Source organism: Parasteatoda tepidariorum, chromosome 6, assembly GCF_982258835.1.
Source record: "Parasteatoda tepidariorum strain Cologne lab strain chromosome 6, Ptep-v5.0, whole genome shotgun sequence".
Classification (NCBI taxonomy): Eukaryota; Metazoa; Arthropoda; class Arachnida; order Araneae; family Theridiidae; genus Parasteatoda; species Parasteatoda tepidariorum.
Window position 1 is genome coordinate 78,174,671 of NC_141760.1, and position 23,427 is coordinate 78,198,097.

At 29.7% G+C, this 23,427-nt stretch overlaps 1 protein-coding gene and 1 long non-coding RNA gene across 2 annotated transcripts in view; one reads left to right on the forward strand and one right to left on the reverse strand.

Annotated features, from left to right (window-relative positions):
- The window catches only part of LOC107457018 (lachesin), a 243,983-nt gene that overhangs the window by 151,587 nt on the left and 68,969 nt on the right, over positions 1 to 23,427 (forward strand). The window lies entirely within an intron of this gene.
- LOC147808162 (uncharacterized) lies at positions 1,781 to 6,768 on the reverse strand. Its single transcript, XR_015434748.1, has 2 exons — positions 6,504 to 6,768; positions 1,781 to 2,020 (listed from the first exon to the last, which is right to left on the reverse strand). It is a non-coding gene; the product is annotated as an uncharacterized LOC147808162 (long non-coding RNA).

The following is a 23,427-nucleotide window of genomic DNA, read 5'->3' on the forward strand; positions in this document are numbered from 1 at the left end:
AGAAATGAGTAGTCTTTGTCGATAGATCTTTATTTTAATATTTTATCGAAAGCGCTTTTTTTCACGAATTTATATATTACGAATTTATTTGACGATTTTTTATTTATATCACGAATTATACTATAGCACATTTCTAATAGGTATAACGAATTGCATGTCATTTATTTGAATTCAAATTTATTTTAATGACTTAGTATTTACTAAAAAGATGTAATTTTTTTTAAAAAAAAGTTTTTATATGGATTTGAATGATTCTTTTGAATTCTTAGAATTTTGTGCATTTGCAATGTATCTAAGTTAGTAGCGAGCGAAGCGAGCTTGGTTTGCAAAGCAAACCATATAAGATTGCGTAGCATTTTTCGGGGGTTGGCGAGCGTTAGCGAGTGCTATACTAGTGGGTGCAGCCCACTAGTATAGAATATTTATTACTTGAGGTATTATGTTAGTATATTGTAGCAATTAAACCAAATTATTAGACACACGGTAGTTTTTTAATAATGACATGTCAAGCACGAGTTTGCATGCAATACTTCATATTTAATACTTCATATTTAATATTTCATATTTAAACATACATGTAATGGATTTTAATTCAGGAAATTGTTTATGTATTTCCTATTCGTATTTATTTTTGACTTATTGCATTACAATGTTAACCAATTGATACACGAACGTAAGCAAATGCAAACCGATTTCGGCAGCGTAAAAATAATAAAGCTGCATAGTATCGCCTTATAATTAAGACTTTACATAGAATCTTAAGTAGGTCTAATAATTGAAAAAGGGACTGTATAAGTCATACGATCGCAAATAAAATGCGATTTAACCTTCTTCTATCAGAATTTACTTCAACGATCAATGATCAACGATTAATCCTCTTAAGATCCATGCCATGTCTTATTTTCTTTCAGTTTTCTTGGGAGTCAGAATTTCTTTTTAATTGTCCGTATTTTTATTTATGAGCTGGTACTTAAAAGTGATACCTTATAGTGTAAGAACTGAATTTAAACTTTAGATACTAAAGCATTCTTATTTGAAATTGTGTTTGTTTAATTCAGTATCCACAATCGTAATTAAATCGTAATCCACAGAAATTATAGCCATAAATGTGATTTTATCAAACGCAATAGTTAGAGTGAGTTTTTACCCAATAGTAAATTGAAAAATAATTTTGTCTATTTCGCATTATTTTGATAACAAGTTATATACGAAAATAAAATTCTAAAGTCAATTCCTACTTACGTCAACAACGAAAAATTGTATTTTACTTTATTTTTATTAAATAATTACAATTAATGTAAATATGTATATGCATATTACTGAATCACACTAATTCTATCTACACTCTTCGCCACTGATGATATTTATTCTTAATTTATATCCTGCTAAGTATCTTATTTAAAAGAATTTTTTCCCTCCATATGAAACTAAAATTACTTAAATAAATTTAATTAATGAATTAATATTTGAAAAAACTGTATTAACATCTCAAGTGTCATCCACTACAAGTTTAAAAAAATGTATTTGAACTTGAATGAATAAATAAAAACTATTTTATTAACGATTGAAAATTTGAACAAGATATAAATAGGAAGAGTGTGAACTCATAGCAGGAATTGAAAAAATTAATTCAGTTATCAATGCTAAAAAAATCTTTCCTTTTAAACTTTTGCCTGAATTAAATTGTAAAAGAGGCGTTTTCTGTATAAAATGACTACACATTATTCTAGACTGAATTTTATTTCTTAAACAGATTTAAGATACAAAAGAAAATGACTGAAACAATATTGTACGAATAAGAAAGAATAGCTAGTAGTAGTTTTTTCTCGATACAATACTTTTGATAATACATTTTCGATCTTCCTTGCATTTGCTTGCAAAATAAACTGTTTATTTTCGCTTATTTACCAAGTCAGACTGGAAATGTTAAAATCACGTCTGTAAGTTGTTTCTGTCTGCATAGGCATTCGTGCAATATTTTGATGATGTTTATGACACTTGCACTCAAGTTTTGTTTTTTCTAAAATAAAATGCTTGAAATTAAACTACAATTTGAAGCTTTAGAACAGTAAAAAACATGTTAAGAAAATATGAATTAAATTAAATGCTGAGTATAAACTTTGAGATTAAGCATCCAAGAGCTCTTTTAATTATCCTTCAAAAAGATTCCATATTAATTTCAAATAAGTTAATGCTGATAATTTTTTATTGGAAAATCATAGTTTCAACTTCATACACTGGTTATCATAAATTAAGGAAAATTCACAAAAATCGCGATAACTCAAGAAATTACACATGGAATTTTATGAAACTTACCCACAATATACAACACATAGTAAGGTATTAAACAACATAAAAAGAAATTATCAGACATTAATAGTAGTATAGAAATTAGCACATGTATAAAATAAACAAATTGGAAGTATCGGTTTGCAATAGAAAAAGTACCTTTAATATGGAATATGATTGCCTCTAGAAGCAATACAGCACAAACAGCGATGTGTGATGCTTTCAATTATGCGGTCTATCAGTTCAATAGGAAGTGAGAGCCATTGCTCTTGTAAAGCAGTTGCAAGCGTGGCAAGGGTCTGAGGGGGCGGATTGATGGCAGATACACGCCTCCCTAGAGCATCCCAAACGTGCTCGATAGGATTCAAGTCCGGGGATCGAGCTGGCCACTCCATGCGAGTAATTGTTTCCTGTTGAAGATAATCATCAACAATGCGAGCTCTGTGTGGTCTTGCATTATCGTCCTGTAACAGGAAGCAATCACCAATTGCCCCGGCATATGGGCGCACATAAGCATCAAGGATGTTGTCTCGATAAACCTGAGCATTCACGGTTCCCCTTGGAAAGACATGGAGGTATGTGCGCCCTCCTAAGGATATGCCTCCCCAAACACAGACACTGCCTCTTCCGTATGCATCTCTTTCACGGATGTTTGATGGATGATAACGGGTCCCAGGTTCTCTCCATATCAAATAACGTCTACTGTCACTTTCTAGACTAAACCTGGACTCATCCGTAAAGAGAACAGGCCTCCATTGATCTGACGTCCAGTGGACATGTTGTCGGGCCCACTGCAAACGGTCTCTCCTATGGCGTGATGTGAGCGGCACGCAAATGGCTGGTCGTCTCGCATACAGACCACCTTCGTGGAGCCTTCTGCGCACAGTTGACGTTGACACCAACCTTCCGGTGGCTGCAGCAAGAGAGGATCTAAGATGTGTCGGAGTAGCGGTTCTATTCCTGCGTGCACTTAATGTCAAATATCGGTCATCGGCACTGGTCGTAACAGTTGGCCGTCCTTGACTGAACCTCCTAGATGCCGAATCTGTGGTTTGAAATTGCCTCCAAAGTCTATGAACCACAGATGGACTCACATTTAGCCATCTGGCCACTTCTGATTGACTCTGCCCTGCCTCTAGTCTCCCGATGGCTCTCCATCGTAGTTCTTCAGGCAAATGATGCCTAGAGGTCATTATTACGAATTGGCTATCTCAGATTTTCAATGTCGCAATCACAGTAAAATTTGTGTGCTTTCTCTCAAACTTGGACTTTTATGCTCCAGGCAGATGACGTAAGCCGAGTGCAGCGCCACTAATTTGCATATTGCAATTTTACTCAGCTACTCTTAGTGGACAACATATGCAAATTTTGCACGGTTTGGCTTACTTTTGAAAGAGTTATCGCTATTTTTGTGATTTTTCCTTAATTTATGATAACCAGTGTATTTCTTTAACTATAATTTGAAAAAATTATTGCTTTATTTCATCAAATTATTTGGTCTTGCTTAATTCAGGTTCGAGGATTTAAAATCGAAAATTAGTTTTGCTTCTAAAGCTACAGATCCTTAGAAAATAATAATCTTAGTATATTTTTGTCGATGTAAGTTTAAAAACGTTATATATAACACAAGACCACTTAAATCTTCCAGGCGAGTGCATTGTCAGGATTAAAATTGTATAAGAACCCACGCCCAGAAATGTCATGTACTGCTAGGGCTTTTACCCTTTATGAACTGTTTCTTCGTGTGATCCTGAACAAGTCATAATGAGGAAGCATACTCTCCGCGTAAGACGATATTTTCGGGCTTGGATTGCTAAGCAATCTTTAATCCTAAAGATGAGTTCTAGCTCTCCTGAAAGCTAGTCGATACATTTATGCGACTCCTTGTTACTTATAAGCTTTTTAAAATTGTACATTTAGGAAATAATAGACTAACGATATCATTAAAAGAAAAACTGTAGTTAGGAGTTTTGAAATGAGCGAGCATCTAAGATATGTAAAAACTCGCAAGAAACAACAAAAAAATATGTTCCCCATTAATATTATCTGAAAATTGAAATGTCGCTAAGCAGGAATTTTTAAGAGATATGTTTTAAATTTATAAATTTCCTCTGAGCTGAAGTCGAAAACTGTATTAATGAGTTTCCCTTGGCAAGCTACACACTCTGTCTTTTATGTTTGATGTTCTGTTCTGTAAGTAAGAATTGGTAAAGAAACCAAAATTTGTCTGATATTACCGTATTTCAGCAATCCATGACGTAATTTATGTAAACTATACATTAATGAATAAAATGCCTTTAATGTATACTTATAAAATGCTGTGAAAAGTAACTATGCATCCAAATTATACTTTGAAATTCTACATACAATTAAATGGTATTGTTTGTTTAGCGCGTTTTATAATTAATTTTATCAGACTATTTATAAATGCATTTTAAATAAATATGAAAAGTATTCGGCACTACTCTGTTTGCTAAAAACCGCTAAATTATTTTTGTAAGGAAGAATATTTGTGTGATTTGATGTGGCGACAATGCCTAAATAAATAGATATTTCTTTTTCAATGTTAGAAGCGGTTAGTTTTTTATTTGATTATGCATTTTATATTAACAATATAGGATAAGTATGATATTTTAGTTTTTATTACGAATGGATTGAAGAATAGATTAGTATCAAATGTACTTGGATACAAATTATACTTGAAACGAGTGCACATATTCTAGAATATTTGATGATCTCTTTAAAATAAAACTAATTTTTAATCATTGAAGCCAATTTGAATTACAAATAATATCATATAGTTAAGAAATGTGAATGCTCCTTCTATGTTTTATTTCGGCATATTATTCAACATCAAAAGCCATTAGTCAACGTTGTCTGCCCTACATCATTTAAAAAAACCAACGTCAATAAACAATGTAAATAATTTAATGTGATCATGTGATCAATGCCATCATGGAATACTCTAGCCATAGATATGTATTTACTAAATATTTCAGATTAATGGTTAATATTTATTTGAAAAAATTCTTAGTTTGATTCTTACTACGAAAATATAAAAATATTCTTATATTTTTTCACAAATTTTCCCCTGGCATTTCCTTGTTTGTTAATGGTTTCCGTTGATGTTGCTTTTGTATTGTTGCCATCTTAAGCAAAGCATTCTTTTCTCGTGTATAACTGTGTGATGTTTTGTATAAGAGAATCCTCTCACCAACTGTTTAAGCCAAACAATAATTTAGCAGTCAACGGCTTCCCCAAGAGTGTTAACACCTGCTGTCCATATCTGAACATCAGGTAACTTTAATCCTCTGTCTGTAAAGACCGAAGTTTCTAGCATATTCATTTTCGTCTTGCATCTCTGGTTTAGCAGATAAAATTTTGGCATTAGTTTCACCTTTTTGTTGCCAAATTTGACTTTCTTTAAATTAAAAACTTAAACACTCATGGAATGCACAGTTGTTTTCCCGAGTCAGCCATTTTTGGTTTCAACACTAACGAGATAACATTAAAAGACAGCATACGTGATGCCATCGATTTAGTTAGCATTCAGTAAATTTTTGTCTTCACTAATTTTTATTTTTCCTCTCCGGGGCTTATTCCCAAGTGGTAACTAATGTTGCTTTTAATTTTCTTGTTGTGTATATGCTGGTGTATAATTTTTGTTAGCAATAAAGCTTAACAAATAAATGTTTCTCTTTTTTTTGTAAAACGTTCTCCAGTTTTATTTCTTAACGTCCTTTATTTTGCTGTAACATGGGTGAGTAATGATACTTTTTTAAACTAAAGTACTCCCTATTTTTTTCTTTTTTTTCAAACTGATGTGTTCTGCCTGATCTTGTGGCACTCGCTTTGTTTCTACACTGTACTTTAAATTTAATTTTTCTAAATTTTAAGGCTTTTTGCTAATGTTTTTCTTTCTCATCTTTTCAGCCATTTAATGTGTGACTCTTTTTTATATAATTCTTAATACCCTCACCATACAAAATATTTCGCATATTATAATCTAACTTAAAATGTTACACTTAATATAATCATCTTAATATAATCACTTTTATCTTCCATAACAGTAATATGATTATTTCATTAATTTGATTTTAAGAAAAAAATATTTCATTAATGTTGTAAGCATCACTGCAGCATATGAATTTTATTTCGCATAACAAAACGATAACAACTGTACAGAAAAAGCAAACGTCTTCAAAAATGCTTACCTAGTCCATAGAGGAATTCCCAATCATATGGCTTCAGCTCATTGAAGTTTCGATACTTGTAACTCCAATTCTGACGTTGCTGATCAAATTTTCGAAATCTGCCAGAGAGTAATCGATCTCTTTGCACTGGGTTTAAGTCTCGCATCATAATTATTGTGAGAACAGAAAGCAAAATAAAGTAAAAAAAATGTAGCGCAATGATTTTATTCACAGTTGTTGTTCACAGTTTTATTTTATAAAAGTTTTGATAGTTGAGTTTCATTTATGCAAGCAACTGGAGTTTTTAAAAAAACAAATGAATTAGGTTATTATTAGAGTGTTGGAATTATGTTTCTGCTGACCCACACTAATTTTAATTAAATAAAATGAATAAAATTGATTCTTCTGAAAATACAGACTTATTTCCTCGTATGACGGGAAATGACAAAACATTTTTTTAGCAGCAGTAGGCTACAGTAATTCTATTCGCGATCGCAACGAACTATAGGGGGCGTTGTTGTATGAGACTAATACCTGCGATTTCTATATGAACAGTCATTCAGTTACTCTAGAGACGTAGTTAATGTAGCACGTAGCATTGCAACGTTCCTTCTTTATTGTGGCTAATTAAATTTAAAAAAGAAAAATGCTTGATATTCTTTCTTATGCAAACGAAAACAAAAAGGTATTTCTTTTTATTAGAGAAGGAATATCCAAAACACATCGGAAAAATATTTGTACATAAACAGAAAATAATATGTATATTCTTATAAGAGTTAAAACCTAATGCCCGAGAGATAGTATTACTAAATTTAATGATATAACATGAAAGGCCCATTTAAACTTTACATTCTATAGTTTTAAGAATCATATTACTTCAAAAATTAAAATGAACAAAAAGTATACATAAGCCTCATAATTTTATGAAATTTAATTTTGTAAACAAAGTTTTTTGACAACAATTTTTATCAAAAAATTTCAAGTTTCAATAAAAATCTTTATTTAGAAACTAAGAAACGTAAAATAAAGAATGCTGACGAAACAAAAACAAAAAAAAAATTCTTTTTTGTCGCCATTTTTAGTGCTACGAAAATTCGTCTTTGGGATTTGCCAAAAACAAAACAAGATGCAATTTTATTTTTTCAGGAGGGAAATATTTTACCGAAAAAACGAAAATGTACCAATTCCCACAACATGAAACTTTATCTTGGTAAACGTAGGTTTTGGAAATGCTATTTCATTTGGAATCTTATTTATCAGAGTTCATATGGCGATATGATTGTTTTGAATCTATGCTAAACTCTATATCGGCTCATTTTCCACCGAAATCCGATCGACTATTTTGATTTTAAATAAAGTGTTTTATTTTAAGGAATTGTCGCAAAAATTTTAAGTGTAGATAGGCGGCACTTAACCGCCAAATCTGCAGCGGCAGTGGCGTTAATACGTAAGTACCGAATTTTCATTCCATACTTTTATGAATCATATTACTTCAAACATTGGAATATACAAGAAGTATACATAAACACATAATGTTATACAATTTAATTTTTCAAAAAAAGTATTTTGAGAACAATTTTTATCAAAAAATTATAAACTAAAAAACGGAAAATAAAGAATTCTTAGGATAAAAAAACGATTTTAAGAATTCTTTACATTGAAATAAAAACTTTCATATTGTTTCTTTTTTTATTATCCTTATAGTTCTTAATCAGACGTAAAAAACCATTCTGTAGAGAACCATCATCAAATGAAAAAAAAATATTTACAAGCAAATTTTTTAGTGTAAAAATCATTGCACTTACCTGATTTATAATTCCCGGAGAATACCAAAATGATAAGTTCCTTGTTTGAAAACTTTATTCTCAAATAATAGATACATAGTTTATCCCTTCATTACTTTTAGATAACATACTACACAGCAATATTTTATAATTGATATGAATTTGAATATGTAGCTAAAAACAGAATAGCTGAATTCTAGTTGAACTTATTCTTTCAAAACTGAAAAATACTTACCAAGAAAACGATTAAAATTAATTAAGAATCAGCACAAATGGCACTATTTGAAGTAACTTAGATAATTTTTTATTGTTGTTTTCCGAATTATATGGATACAGAAATATATACTATTCTATGACGAAGAAGAATATGTTATAACTATTACAATTCTGTATGTTCTGAATTCATATTTATTCACTGGAATGACGAAAGCAATGTTGACTTCACTTTAATTCGTAATGAATTGAAGACAGAAGAAATGCATTTTACCTTAATACAAACATCTGTAACAGTATCCGAAATCGGAAGTCATCAGTTGCAAGTTTGTTGATAATAGAAATAAAAAATTATTGAGGAATTTTTCTTCAAATGTTTGGCGTGTTCTGTTCCTGAAAGATTTACTAATATTCTGGAGATTTTTTTCGAGTTCTTCGGCCTTTTCCTTAGGGAAATTTTGTTTCTTATTTGCTGCTAAAAAATGGCGTCTTATTCAGTCAATGATTTCGATGGAACTAAATGAAAACGTGATAAATTAATGTCCGATATTTACAGGCTCCCGCTAGACGGCGTACTCGAGCGTTGCGATCGCGAATCAGGTTCTAAAATGAAGTATCATTTTAGATCATACTACATGAATGCCCGTTCTTCGCACTGGGTGAATAAAAAAAATGAATAAATCAGGACAGAATAACGTAGCGAAATCATGTAGAAAACTGAAATGCATATATCAAAGCAATTAATAAAGCTAATTTTCAAAAGTTATTTTATTTTTTTAATAGTTCTTATCCTTTCCGGTGGCTCTACATTATTAAATTTAACAAAACAAATTCACCATAGTTCATTCAATTTGAATAGAGATTAGTTGCATTTAACATCACTGGACATGATGCTACTACTTGCTGCCAACTCGGTGACAGTCGAAATTTACCACTATCAAGTAATTTGCTAACATAAATAATCCTTTCGAGAGGCTGTACGACACTTATATCCATTATTAAGACTGCTCAGTATTGGTAACGCTTTCAATATAAATATATAAATATATGTAATATCTATAAATTTTGTATACTAAATCTATCAACAGAATATTTTATACTTATATTTTAGTATGTTTGGAATCGATTACATAATACTTCAACATTTAACAAACAAAAGCAAAGTAGTAGCAAACAAGAACTTAAATTTTAATAAATATTTTATATACATATATATATATATATATATATATATATATATATATATATATATATATATATATATATATATATATATATATATATATATATATATATATATATATATATAGATTAATTGATATTTATAATATATTAATATTATAAATATATTAATTTGATTTAAAAACGTTTACTTTATGCTTGAAACAACCAAAAAAATGTTTAACTTCTTTTTTTCAAAGTTCATTGAAATTAAACCTATAAACGAATTCTATATAATCAAAAAATTTATTTGTATGTATTGAATTATTATATAACACAGATTTACTAAAAATTTAAATTGCTTGTCTACCTGTAGTGTCTGATTAACTTAAAAATATTAATTTGAGATATGTTAATTAAGATTCTTCAAAGATGAAAAATGATGCATCATATTAAATTCTGAAATTCTAAAGACACAAAAGACATTTTAACAGAATTTTACATATAGGTATTTATATTTATTCAAACCAAACGTGAATAATATGTCATGGAAGTGATAGTTTCAGTAATAGTTTACTGTAATAGTTCTGTTCCAAAATGGATATTTAAGCTACCCCAAAGCTAATTGACAGCATTAACTGATTTAACTGTAATTCCAATTTCTCTAAATTGTTTAAATATTTTCATTATTTCTAGTCCTAATAATCTATGTAGTTCCTTTCAAGAACACTTTACCACTGGCTGTCACATGAATTTTCTTAATGCTCTGTCAAAATTTTTCAATTTGCAAACCTAAACAAATTTTTGTAGTTTATAGTTGTCGGAATTTAGCTCTTTGTGGAATTTACTGTATGAAATTAGGTTTCAATTTGAACAAAATAGCTTTGAGAGAAAAAAATAAAATGTATTTTTTTAATGATATGGTGACTGGATTTAACTTCATTCGTCTCTCTCTATTTTATAAAACTTGCAATGGTAGCAGTCAACGCAACTGCTATTTTGGCTGTTCAATTCAATGTTACATATTATTTTGCTGAAAAAAATTTCTTGTGTAGAAACTTGAAAATTTAAATGCGTGTAGAAAGATGTACAGGAGTATGCTGGAATAAGAATATGTCTGATTTAGAAATAAGTTCGATAATTATTAACTGCTAATCTTGTAAGAAAAAAGGTGCCATGCTTTGTCAATCTGCAGCCCACAGAAATGTAACTACGGAATTAAAAGTTAATAAAAGCGATTATTAATTAGGATCTTAGCGATAACTTAGTTTTAAAATTCCAATTTGTATAAAAACTTTGCAAATTTAAGTTCTTTTTCTAATTTTTTTCAGATTTTCTGCTTTAAATTTTTTTTTGTTAAATTATTGCTGCATGAAATTTATTTTTCCCTCTCGAGATCTATATATTTTTTTATTTTATAAACACGCACTCGAGTAGATGTCAATTAAAAGTAGAAAAAAAAGAGAAAGAGAGAGAGAGAGACAGATTACGTGTTTTCAGATATAAATCTTAGCATTTGCAATGAAATTTTACAAGAAAAAAACTTAATGAAGAGGATTAATAACCGTCCCCTACATGAATTGTCAACAGTTTCGCCAATGAGTAAAATCACCTGGAATTTATTTCTTCCTATTGAAACACCCATTCTGTGGTTAAACGTCTCCTTTAGGTTAAACGTTTTTTTTTTCCAACTTCAGATGAATATTTTTTAAATCCAGGAAATCATCCATTTCGTTATAATTAAAATTTTAACAAAATGCAAAGCTTCAATAAGGGTATATTATGAAAACAAAATATTCTGAGTTTTGGAGGTAAATATTGGCTTTCAAAGGAAGAAAACAATGAATAATGTGAAGCACATACGGAGGTTGGAGAATTTATTGAGCAGGGAGTGGAGCTTTTTATTCGTTTAAAAAAATCTTAAAGTTTAGAAAGAGAGAAAAAAACACTAGATTGCAAAATACTCAATATTAGCTACTATATAAGAGGTACACTTTATTTAGATAACTTAATCTACGTCATAATGTCTGCTTTAATTTTCATAAGTTCCTTAAGTGTATTTTTTTCTATATTATGCCAAGTTTTTGGTATATTAATTCTTTCTTGTAAAAAACGAAAAAAAAACATCTTAATTATGTGAATCACTAAGTGAAAGCGTACTTGTGGACTTATAACTTTGACTTATTAATAAAAATTTATTTTATTTCCACTCTGTAAGAATTCAAGTATTCTTTACTAAACCAGGCACAGCACTTTTGTTTCGAAAGAACTCGGTAGTATTTTTTTACTATGTTTTTATCGATATGGTATGTTTGAATTATTTATTCGAAAAATGATAAATTATGAATCATCAAAAATTTATTGAACAAAAATATTAAATGAACACCAGCTTGAGCCAGCGAAGTAATCAAATCAACTTGCATCACTCAATAATGTTTCCGGTAAAAGTTATTAAAGAAGCAGTTACCGCAAATTCCAAATTTGTATTCAGGAGAATTTGCACCTAAGAAAATAGAATAAAACATATTCTGTTTCTGTATGCTGTATAAAATAAGCAATATATAAATAAATATCACACAACATTTATTTTTTTCGTCAGGAATTTCGTTATTGAAATGTAGCAAAGAGAAACCGCTAGGTAGCTTTTTAAAATTCCGAAGTACTGTAACATGCGGTAGATAGTAAGATTTTTTAGAATAAAACAATATAAAAGACAATTGTGGAAAAGCAAGTTATAAACTATACTTATTGAATAAAAAATGTCCTTTTTCTGTAACCTATACCATCTATCACTTTATCTCATGCTTGGAAAAGTGCGTAATCTTTCTGAGAAGAACAAATAAAATATTTGTTTCTCTTCAGTAGCGTGATCGACGAGTCTGCATCAGTAATTTCACTTCTCCGATCGTGATATGAAATTTTAGTCTAAGAAACTAAGTATTTTTTTTCCTGTTTTTTCAAAGATTTCAAAATGTTACTAAATATACAATTCAGTATTGTCTAGTGAACGTTATAAAATAGAGTTGAACTGTGTTGACACTAAAAATGCGAAAGAACCTGTGTGGCACTTTTCGTTTTTTCTTGCTCATTAATTCCAAAAATAATTAACTGAGTGCAGTGCAATTGCCTGAGATTTTTTTTATATGACTTGATTAATCGGGTTCAAATCCCATCCCAACTTCTGATCATTCTAGTGTTACACGATTTCTAATTTGCCTAAAAGCTCCATTTTTACTTTACGTAATGAATATTTGCTACTTCCAATAATGTTACTTTAAAACTCATTTAAAATATCAAAATTTGGTAGTTTCTGCCTTATCTAAAATCTTATCGATTAATAGTATGAACTACAAAAAACTCGTGTTGATAAGTAGTTTGGGAAACGTGAGCAAATGGTTGATAATAGTAGGACCAAATGCGTTTTACTACACTGCACAATATTCCGAATTAATTTATGCCATGAAGTATTGGCACACAGAGTGCATCATCCCCCATTTTCACCATAAAATTTTATTCCGTAATTTTTAAAGTAATATTTATTTAATTAGATTAATTTTTGAAATGTTACGTTAATTAAACACAAAATTACGGTATATCAGATTTTTTTCACCGTAGCATGTTCTGATAAAAATTAATTTTACTGTTGATTTACACCCTGAGAGGCAGTACTTTTTAGTGTAGTTTGCTGCGTATTGCTGTAATTGTAATTACCGTAAACTGCTGTAATTGATAAGAAGTTACTAGAAATTAGTTACAGGCATTTGTTGCAAATAGTTATTATACTATTTAGCATGAGCGGTGGTAACTCAGGGGGTAGAACACTAGCCTCCCAATGAGGTGAACCGGGTTCGATCAAATCAATGGCCGGTCAATTCGAATTCCACACCCGACTCGCACCGACTACCGTGGTAACGGAGAATATCCCAAGTGGTAGAAGGATCATGGGTTAGAGTACCATTGCCATCAGGCTAACCGTGGATTTTGTACGAGGTTATCATCTCCATGTAACGCAAATGCAAGCTAGTTCGATCAAAAGGTCCTCCACGAAGGCAAATTTCTCTCAAAACTCGATCCAGGTGTTCCCTTATCTTCTGGATTTGATTCCAAATTGTAAGGCTACGGAGTTGAACATTAGTAGCAGTACAATAAAACTCTGTGGGGCTAACATTGCAACGAGGGAAACCATAGATTATTTGGGATTTAGATTGCATTATCAGCTTTCCTGGTTGCCTCACCTTGACTTTATCTATAGCAAAGTTACTAAATTTCAAGCTAAACTAAATAGAATCTCTGGGGTCGACTGGGGGATTGGCCCTGATGTTCGGAAATTCATCTACCTAAACAGCACTCAGAAACTTATCTTATATGGAGCAGAAATTTGGTTTTCCCAACAGGTAAGAATCATTAATAGATTGAAAAAAATGGAAAGAACTTCTTTACTGTCTATCACTAAGGCATACAAGACTGCATCTACTGACTCTCTCCAAGTACTTGCTGGAACAATTCCTCTAGATATGGCAGTAAACATAGAAGCTCAACTTAATAATATTTTTCAACATGAAGAAGAACATATAATCTATAAACCAATACCTACACCTTATATTTATCATCCGGCTGAAGAAATTTTACTTAAATATCAACTGCATTTACCTACTTATAAAGGACTAGAATTATTTACAGATGGATCAAAAATATTAGTTAACAATGAGTTTAAGACAGGATGCGCTTTCGTGGCCTATCTGGAGGGAGAACCTGTTGAAAGAAAAACCTTTCGCATCTCTGATCACGTTTCCGTGTTTAAGGCTGAATTATGGGCCATTCTCCAGTCGATTCGTTGGCTTAAAGAACAAAGAATTACAGACAATATCTCAATTTATACGGATTCCCTGTCTAGCCTGCAAGCTTTGGAAAGCAGCAACTCTAAAGAGTATTTAGTCCACTTAATAAAACAAGAATTCACAAACAATATCGCTTTACATTGGATAAAAGCACATGCAGGCCATAAGGGCAACGAAGAAGCTGATAGGTTAGCCAAATTAGCCTGTGAGAGATCAACGGTCGACCTGTTTGAAGATCCTAGCAGGCGGACTGCAAGAAAAACTTTGGAACGCGAAAAATTGATTGAATGGCAGGAGAGATGGAGTGATAGCTTCACAAAGGGAAGGCACACATTCGAGCTCCTCCCGAAAGTTCAAACGAGGAAAATCATGGGGAATTTCTTTTTAAATCAATTCCTAACTAATCACGGCTGTCATGGACAACATCAAGCCAGGTTTTTTGGGGGAGCTCAGCTGTGCAGTACCTGTCAGCTTGTTGAGGATTGGGAACATATTTTAATCCAGTGTACAAATTTTAAGCACATTAGAGAGAAATTTTTTCATTCAAAAACCACCTACGAGTTTATAAAGCAGCATTGGTCAAACCCTAAAATAAAAAAGGGAATTGAGGAAATAATAAGAAAATTGTTTAGTAACAAGGCACCTCCCTGAATCCTGATGGCCTTTTGCTGCCTCTTGTTAGGAAAAATACACCTAAATCACGGCTTATTAACTTTCCTGTTATGGTTTGATTATTACTTGAATTTTCTCTTAAAATGTTTTTTTTTTTGGAGCTTTAGTCTCATGCTTTGTCAATCTCTGCCCTTATGTGATTCCTCATTTTGAAAATTTTAATCACATGTGTTCCTAGAGTTTTTATATATGGTATATATATGTCCTTTCTGTTTAAAAAAAAAAAATAATAATAATAATTACTGGAATTTGATAACTTTAGTACTGTTGTGCCAGCCATAATTATATTCTGAGTTACAAACATCCTTTATTTTCCATGTGAAATTGTTTCCTTTTATTAACTTTGCACCCCTACTGAAGATGTGACATCAATATCTCTTCTGATTGTTACTGTTTATTTTCTTTGTAGTGTTTGTTTCCTTAGTTTATTTCTAAGTAGCACCGTTTTCTGGATTTCATATTTAATATTCCACCTATTTGTTAAAACTCTAATTTGAAAATTTTGAATATGTTTGCTCATGTAATTGAACTGTTACGCTCACTTCGAACTTTCGGAGTGCCCCCGGATGGCCCCTTACGGGGGCGGGACGGGCTTAAGCTTGTTATTAGTAGCAGTACACCGTAAATGGAGTCAGCTGTTCAAGGACGGTTCCAAAATAGAGAATAAAAAAATATATAACATTGCGCAAATTAAAGGTAAACAAGACGTAAATATTTTGTTAAAAACATTTAAGAAAATTTTAATTACAGAATTTAGAATCAATAAGAGAATTTTTATTCTCTTATACTGATCAATAATATAATAACATACAAAATTAGTGTCTCACAAAGTACAACATATATATATATATATATATATATATATATATATATATATATATATATATATATATATATATATATATATATATATATATATATAAATATATATATATATATATATATATATATATATATATATATATATATATATATATATGTAGAATTTAGAAAACGCTTACAGTAAAGTTGTGCAGGCTTCTTATACGAAATCTTTGATTTTGGACACAAACAGACTGCATTTTTTCCCAAAAGTGGTCTAAATTTTACTTTATATGTGTAACGGCAGCACTGATTGCAAGGATTCATTTTAAGGATTTTTCTCCAATAATCATAATTGTCACAGTTCAAATCATGCCGAGAACGGCGCAAATCATGTAAATTCATACAGCAGCACGGAAATATACTTGGTTCAGTTAACTTTACTGATGGTGTCATTGTTGATATTCCTGAAAATATTTCATAACTCAAATACAAAATATAACCCCAATAATGCAAACTCTATATAATTTCAAACATATAATATTATTTCATAATATTATTTCATAAATATTATTTCAATTGATTTTTTGATTTGTGTTGAACACAGGAATTAGTGGTTTTGTACAAAATGTCTAAATTCTTCTCTAGTGTACCAAACTAAAAGTAAAAACAAAAATTAATCAAAGTAATATAAGGAAACAAAACTAAAAAAAATGGGGACGTAGGAGAAGAAATCGAAAAACTGAAGGTAAAGAATTACAGAAGAAATCATGCCATCATGGAGTCTGAAATATCTCCTTGAATGCAAGCAAGCTATATATATATATTATATATATATATATATATATATATATATATATATATATATATATATATATATATATATATATATATATATATATATATATATATATATATAGTAAACGTTAATTTTTTTCTGATATAAAATAAAGTATATTTAATAAATTGGGCATAGCCATTGAAATATGACTATTTCTTTTAAATAGTAGGGGAGAGTGGGGTCAATTGTAACAGGGTACAATTGTAACAGAGCAAAAATTTCGAGTGTCGGGTTCTAGATGTGGTTTCTAGGTGGCGCACAAGGTGTATTTAATAAATCTACATGTACACCCCTGCTGGCAACCATTTTTATGTACTTTTGAAAGAGTTACATCACAAAAGATATTTTCATGCTACCTAAGTACTTTTTTTGGTATTAGAATATTATATTGTAACAAAGTAGTTTTGTTTAAACAAATAAAAATTATTAACCGAATATGTAAGTGGACACCTTAATTAACATTTCAAAAAAAAAGATTAGTTTTGTTAATTAACTAGCATTGTTTTAAACAAATGAAGCTGAAATGGCGTCTTGGGGACGATTGTAACAATAAGTAAAGGGACGAATGTAACAGCTGAAAATAAATAATCTTATGTTTACAAACCATTACTTAACTCTTTAAGAACCCCCAATAGTTTTCTATATCATTTATATTATGTTGCATGTGCATTATTTTATTTGTCACCTTTCACAGCATAAATTAAAATTTTTAACCCCTTAAAGTTAAAAGGTCTCTGCTCATTATTATTTTTACTCCTAAAATATCACTACTATTTTGATCAATAAAAAATATATATCACAACTATGATAATATGTACAATTAACTATGTTTTAGTTGAATTTATGAACTGTTACAATTGACCCCGTAAGTGGGGACAATTGTAACAAGTGCAAGACTGTCAAAAATTGTTAATAACTGATATAATAACATTTAAAATAAGGTATTTATTTTTTTTTCTAGTAGAAGATAGTCTACTTTACTCGTCTGTCAATTAATACTAATAATATGTTGGATTTTTTGTTAGTTAAAAATAGTTAAGTAAAAAATGTTACAATTGACCCCACTCTCCCCTATCGTTTTCCTAAAAAAATAATTATCCTACTTACAACGAATAGTCAACATCTTAATACTGCTGTAAAGTTGATTTTGTTTTGTTACTGTTTTAATGAAAGTCACATAAATTAATATGCTACATGAATATTAAAACGTTGTTGGTTAATTCCGTTAAAATTTAATTAATCAATCTCTTGCCAAACACATGCACTTCATTAAAATTCATAAGCAAATATTTTTCACTTACCGTGAGAATGATTTTTTTTTGTTTCGGTGTAATTTTTCAAGCAGAGATAACGGTGATTGAACAAGTGTCACATCAAACTGTGTAGATAGATAGAGTATTTAAAGAATAATAAATATTCTTCTCTCTAAACATTTTTTTTTCGTAAAATACGTAAAAGTTTAGCGGTAATTATGACACAACTTATGCAGCGGTATTTGAAAATTCCAATGTACTCAAATATCTCAGCTTAAAAATTACCGCACATATAAACAAAATGTTTACATATATAATTTGAACAGCAATTAAATTAAAATTGCTATCTTAATTTTGTTATATAATTAACTATAAAGATTTCTCTTATTTTTCAAATTTAATTTACAGCCATTATTTGGAAACAATGTGCTATGACACAGAAATATAAGAGTAATTAACAATAAATCTAATTACCTTAACAGCAAGGCAATACTATTTTTAATAAAGAACAGTAAGTTGTTTTATTATATATTTCTTATATGTTATTTGCATATTCGTCTTTTTTATCGCCAATTACCGGCATTTTAGGCATACCATCCGTACAATACATTTTCACAGTAGATGGAAGTGTATTTTACAAAAAAAATACCAGCAACTTGAGAGCCGGTATTTTTTACCGGAATTTAATCCGGAATTTTTTACAGTGCGGAACATATTACCACAGTACTTATGTTAGTGAATATGTACAAATTGCCAAGATCATTAAACATAACTTGTTTCAATAATAGTTCGGCAATTTTTTATTTTATCAAAAAACAGTATTAAAGTGTATTTTGATACCAAAAACAGTCGAACCAAAAACAGTCTGTTTTTTGATACCAAAAACAGTATCACACAAGTAATATATAATATTTAGACAATTCCTACTTAGTTCAACAAAGAAAAAATTTATTTCAGTTATTTTATTTATTTTTAAATTTATATCCAGCCAAATATCTTATACAAGAGAACTTTTTTCCTGGCATATAAAAACTTAAATTAGTTAATCAAGTTTAATTGATGAATTAATATTTGAAAAAAAAACTGTACTAACATCACGTGCCACTCACTAAAAGCTCAGATATGTGTATTTGAACTTGAGTAGATAAATAAAAAGTATTTTGTTTCCGATTGAAAATTTGAACAAGATATATAAATGTATATAGGGAAAGGGTGAACTAATAGAAAGAATTGAAAAACAGGCCAAATATTTTAATTTTATGCCTATAAGTGTTTGAAAAATTTGATTAGAAAAGGAAATTAAAATCACTATAAATAATTTACCTGAACATTTTACATGCTTAAAACCTTAAATAATAAATGAACAACAAAGTACCTCGATCATAAAAGGCATCATCTTCAAGAGGGAATTTAAAATATTTGACTCCATGGTTCATCATCCAATTGTCTCTTGTTTCGCGCTCTTTATTTATAATGCCAGTCATTATGCGATCTTTTATAATAGGGTTTTCCTTAAACTCCATAAAATCTGAGAATTTCGATGAATTTTAAATAATATTTAGATAGTATTTTATATCCACACTTATAATTTTTGTAAAAAAAAAAGATAAACAATGTAAATTTGTTGAGAATTTTTCTGCTGTTGTTGTAATGCAAAAAATGCTTATGTCAACTTACAGCATTTTTTAAAAAAAAATATAATAGCTTTTGAAGAAAATAAACATTTTAGCACATTTTTATAACAATTCTCTAAGCACCATCAACGTATCAGAGTATTTACGTAGCGTTTGCTTTACGATAACCTTAAAAGGATGGCCTTATTTTCTTCCCATTAGCGACATTTTGAAAAGCAGGGAAATTTCCACGCATGCGGTGTAAAGCTCAAATAGCTGTGAAATCAAACGACTTTTGTAAACTTGTTGAGAAAAAATTTTGTTGGATGTAATGTAAGAAATGCTTTTGTCAACTTACAGCAGATTAGTTTTATAAAAGATAAATAGCATTCGAAGAAAATAAACATTTTGCACATTTTTGTAGTAATTTTGTGTATGCTATATATACGTTAGATATTTTTTTACGTTAAGTTTTCTCCGCGGTAACCTTAAAGATGTCCTTGAGGGGTTTTATTAATCGACTATGTCGACCTTCATCTATCAAAAGGTACCTCAAGATGGAATCAAGTAAACATGTCTTATATACTAGTGAATTGGTATTCAATATTTATAGTGGTAGTTACGCCACATTACTCCCCATCCAAAATTTAATCTGTGATAGAATTCGATGAATGAATACCACTAAATGATTCATGCTGTTTATTTATTTATATCAATTTTGCTCATTACTTTTTTTCTTCATTTCTTCTTTATAGCATTTCGCTTATTTTTTCTTCTTTTCATAACAAATCGCTCATTTTTTTTCTTCATTTTTATAGAATTTCACTCATTATTATTGTTTTTTCTTCAATATTGTTTATTGACCGGGAGACTTTATTTACTTCACCGGATTTTTTTTCTTTTCCTTTGAGCAGTATATATTTTTTTAAGCAAATCAACTATTGAATGTGGACCCTCCATCAATGTTGACAAGTTCAAATCACGTCCGGGTCACCAATGAGGGGATTTATAAATCGACTATGTCAACCTTCATCTATCAAAAGGTACCTCAAGATAAAATCAAGTTAACGTGTCTTACATACTAGAAAATTGGTATTCAGTATTTATAATGGTAGTTACATCACACCCTCATTTTCTACCCTTAAATACATTTTGATTGGTAGATAAATTTTCACGCCTGTGTTGTGAATCTCTAACAGCGTTAACGTTAGAATAAAAGGGGGACGCTATTTAATTCAAAATATCTATATTATTGTCAACCTTACTGCAAACGCATTCTCTCATAACAAAAAAGAGAAGAAAAATAGAGGAAATGGTTTTAAACACGGGTCAAATAAAATCTATTTTATTAAATCTCTTTTAAATATGTCTAAAAGATGTCCCCATTGATTTTGGCTGTCATCTGCATCTGATTCAGTTACGTTACAAATATTTTTACTTGTAAATCATTTATTTATTCCTAAGTAGACAGTGGTAACAAAAATAATATTTATTTATCATCCTTCCTTAATATTGTTGTCTGTTATAAAATTATTTGGTAAGTTTATTACAATTCCAAATTAACAATTATTCCATTATCTCATTCTAAAGCAATAAAATGGTGATATTTTATTACGCGTACTTTATTTTACGGTATAAACGCTGGGAAGATTTCAGTATCGTGATTTGTTGCAGAATAACTGCACAATCTTTGCAACTTCCAGGTAGCGACCAGTGAGAAGCTGAGACTGGCACTATGTCCGAAATTCCTTGGTAAAAACGGTTAAACAGAAATTTATATGATTGTAATTTTACCATATTCAAACAAAACAATAAATAATATGGTATTCAAACTGTAAACTGTGAGGAGTACGAATTATTGCCTGAGTTCATCCAATGTGGATAACCTAACTGAACTTTATAACACCAAATAGGTCCACCTAATGAAATCTTTTAGTTCCTTTCAGCTGAGTAAAGGTTAAAGTCTAGTTATTCCCTTCTGAGTAAAGGTATAGTCTAGTTAATTCCCTTCAACACGTTAAGTTCCTGTGTTCCACACTTCCTGTCTTCCTGAGTTTCTGGTGTTTTACACATTCCAATGCACTATTACTAACGAAAAGCGTAGCTCCACAGTTCAGTTAAGTTTCCTTTTTTTTACGGTTTTGACACCATGCTAGTTATAAATGGTTAAAAAACCTGCGTAGGTTTGTATTCATGTATTCATATCTTAGAACTATACTAGAAGTAAACGGTTCCATAACCATAAAGGTAACCTATGTTCTTTCCCACTAATTTTACGGTTAATCGGATGGACAATCTGCTGCTGGTTATTTTACCATAAGTTTAAAATGAAAATTCTTATAGTGCATCATAAAGGAAGACCAACAAGGGTATAACTTATAGGTAACCATTTTCAAGCAAACTTCTACATGTCTATATTTGTTTATGTATCTTTTAATTGACAGATTAAAATCCATATAGCACCTTGAAATTTTCATTTGGCCCGACAGATCATGATACGAAAGGGCCCTCGAAACGTTTTGTTGCCCCTCAAAATTATTCAATTTCTTGACAAAGCTTGTTTCAACTTTCGATCATCGTTTGCTATTGAAATTTTAAAGCAATATTTATATTTTTATTTCGGTTAATGCTACATTATCTCATTATTTAAAAATGTTTAACTAATATTTTTCTGGTCGAGACTGCTTCATATACTAGTTGTGTTCTCAGTTAGGGAGATTATAGGCTAAATAATCTTCCATTTTTCTATAACTCAAGGGCAAGATTACACAGAAAAATGCACGGAAATCATTGAATAAACTTATTAAATTTTTAATTTTGATCCCCGTTCAATTTTGTACGTAATACATTAAAATCTTTCCAAAATTTCTAAACGACTAAAACATTTAAAAAACATTGATAAACGGTTAAAACATTTAAAAAACATTAATAAACGATTAAAACATTTTAAAAAGCATTAATAAACGATTAAAACATTAAAAAACAATAATAAACGATTAAACTATTTAAAAAACATTAATAAACGATTAAAACTTTCAAAAAACATTAATAAACGATTAAAACATTAATAAACGATAAAAACATTTTTAAGATTAAGAGCAAATCATGTTTTAAGTTCAGTTATATATTGTTTTTATATATTTATTTTTACAATAATAATATTTATTTTTATAAGTAATACAAGCTACATTACATAAAGAAATTACTTACTTCCCAGCAAGGAACTTGAACAATAAGTAAAATTGTGTATCTTTGAGTACAAACTGTTAAGGGAAAATTAGTCCTGAAAAGAAAAAACATGTTTCGCAAATAGTCTTCTTTTTCCTACGCAGTGAATTGAATTCTAAAACTTTATGACCAGTATTAAGTCTTTATATTTACCTAAAAGTATGATTGCAATTTCTTTAGTTTACCTTGAAATTTATTTTTTGTTTGTTTGATTAATAAATTGAATGGTTTCTTATAATTACATAAGGATTTAAATTAAAGAACTGAAAGAATATTTACTCATGATTTACCAAGGTTGTAGCGAACTATATTTCCCTGAGGATCGAAAATAAAATATATTTTTAGCTTTAGTTCCAGACCATTTATCTTTGTATTCAGTTTTCCGATTCTATTCAAATGAAATAATATTACGTGTTTTATAACATTTTTTATCAAATGTTAAGTTTTCTCGAAATCTTTTGGGTACTCAAATATTTGAGAAACATGTCCAAAACTGAATTTGTAAATGAGAAAGTAAATAAATCTGTATCAATATTTATTT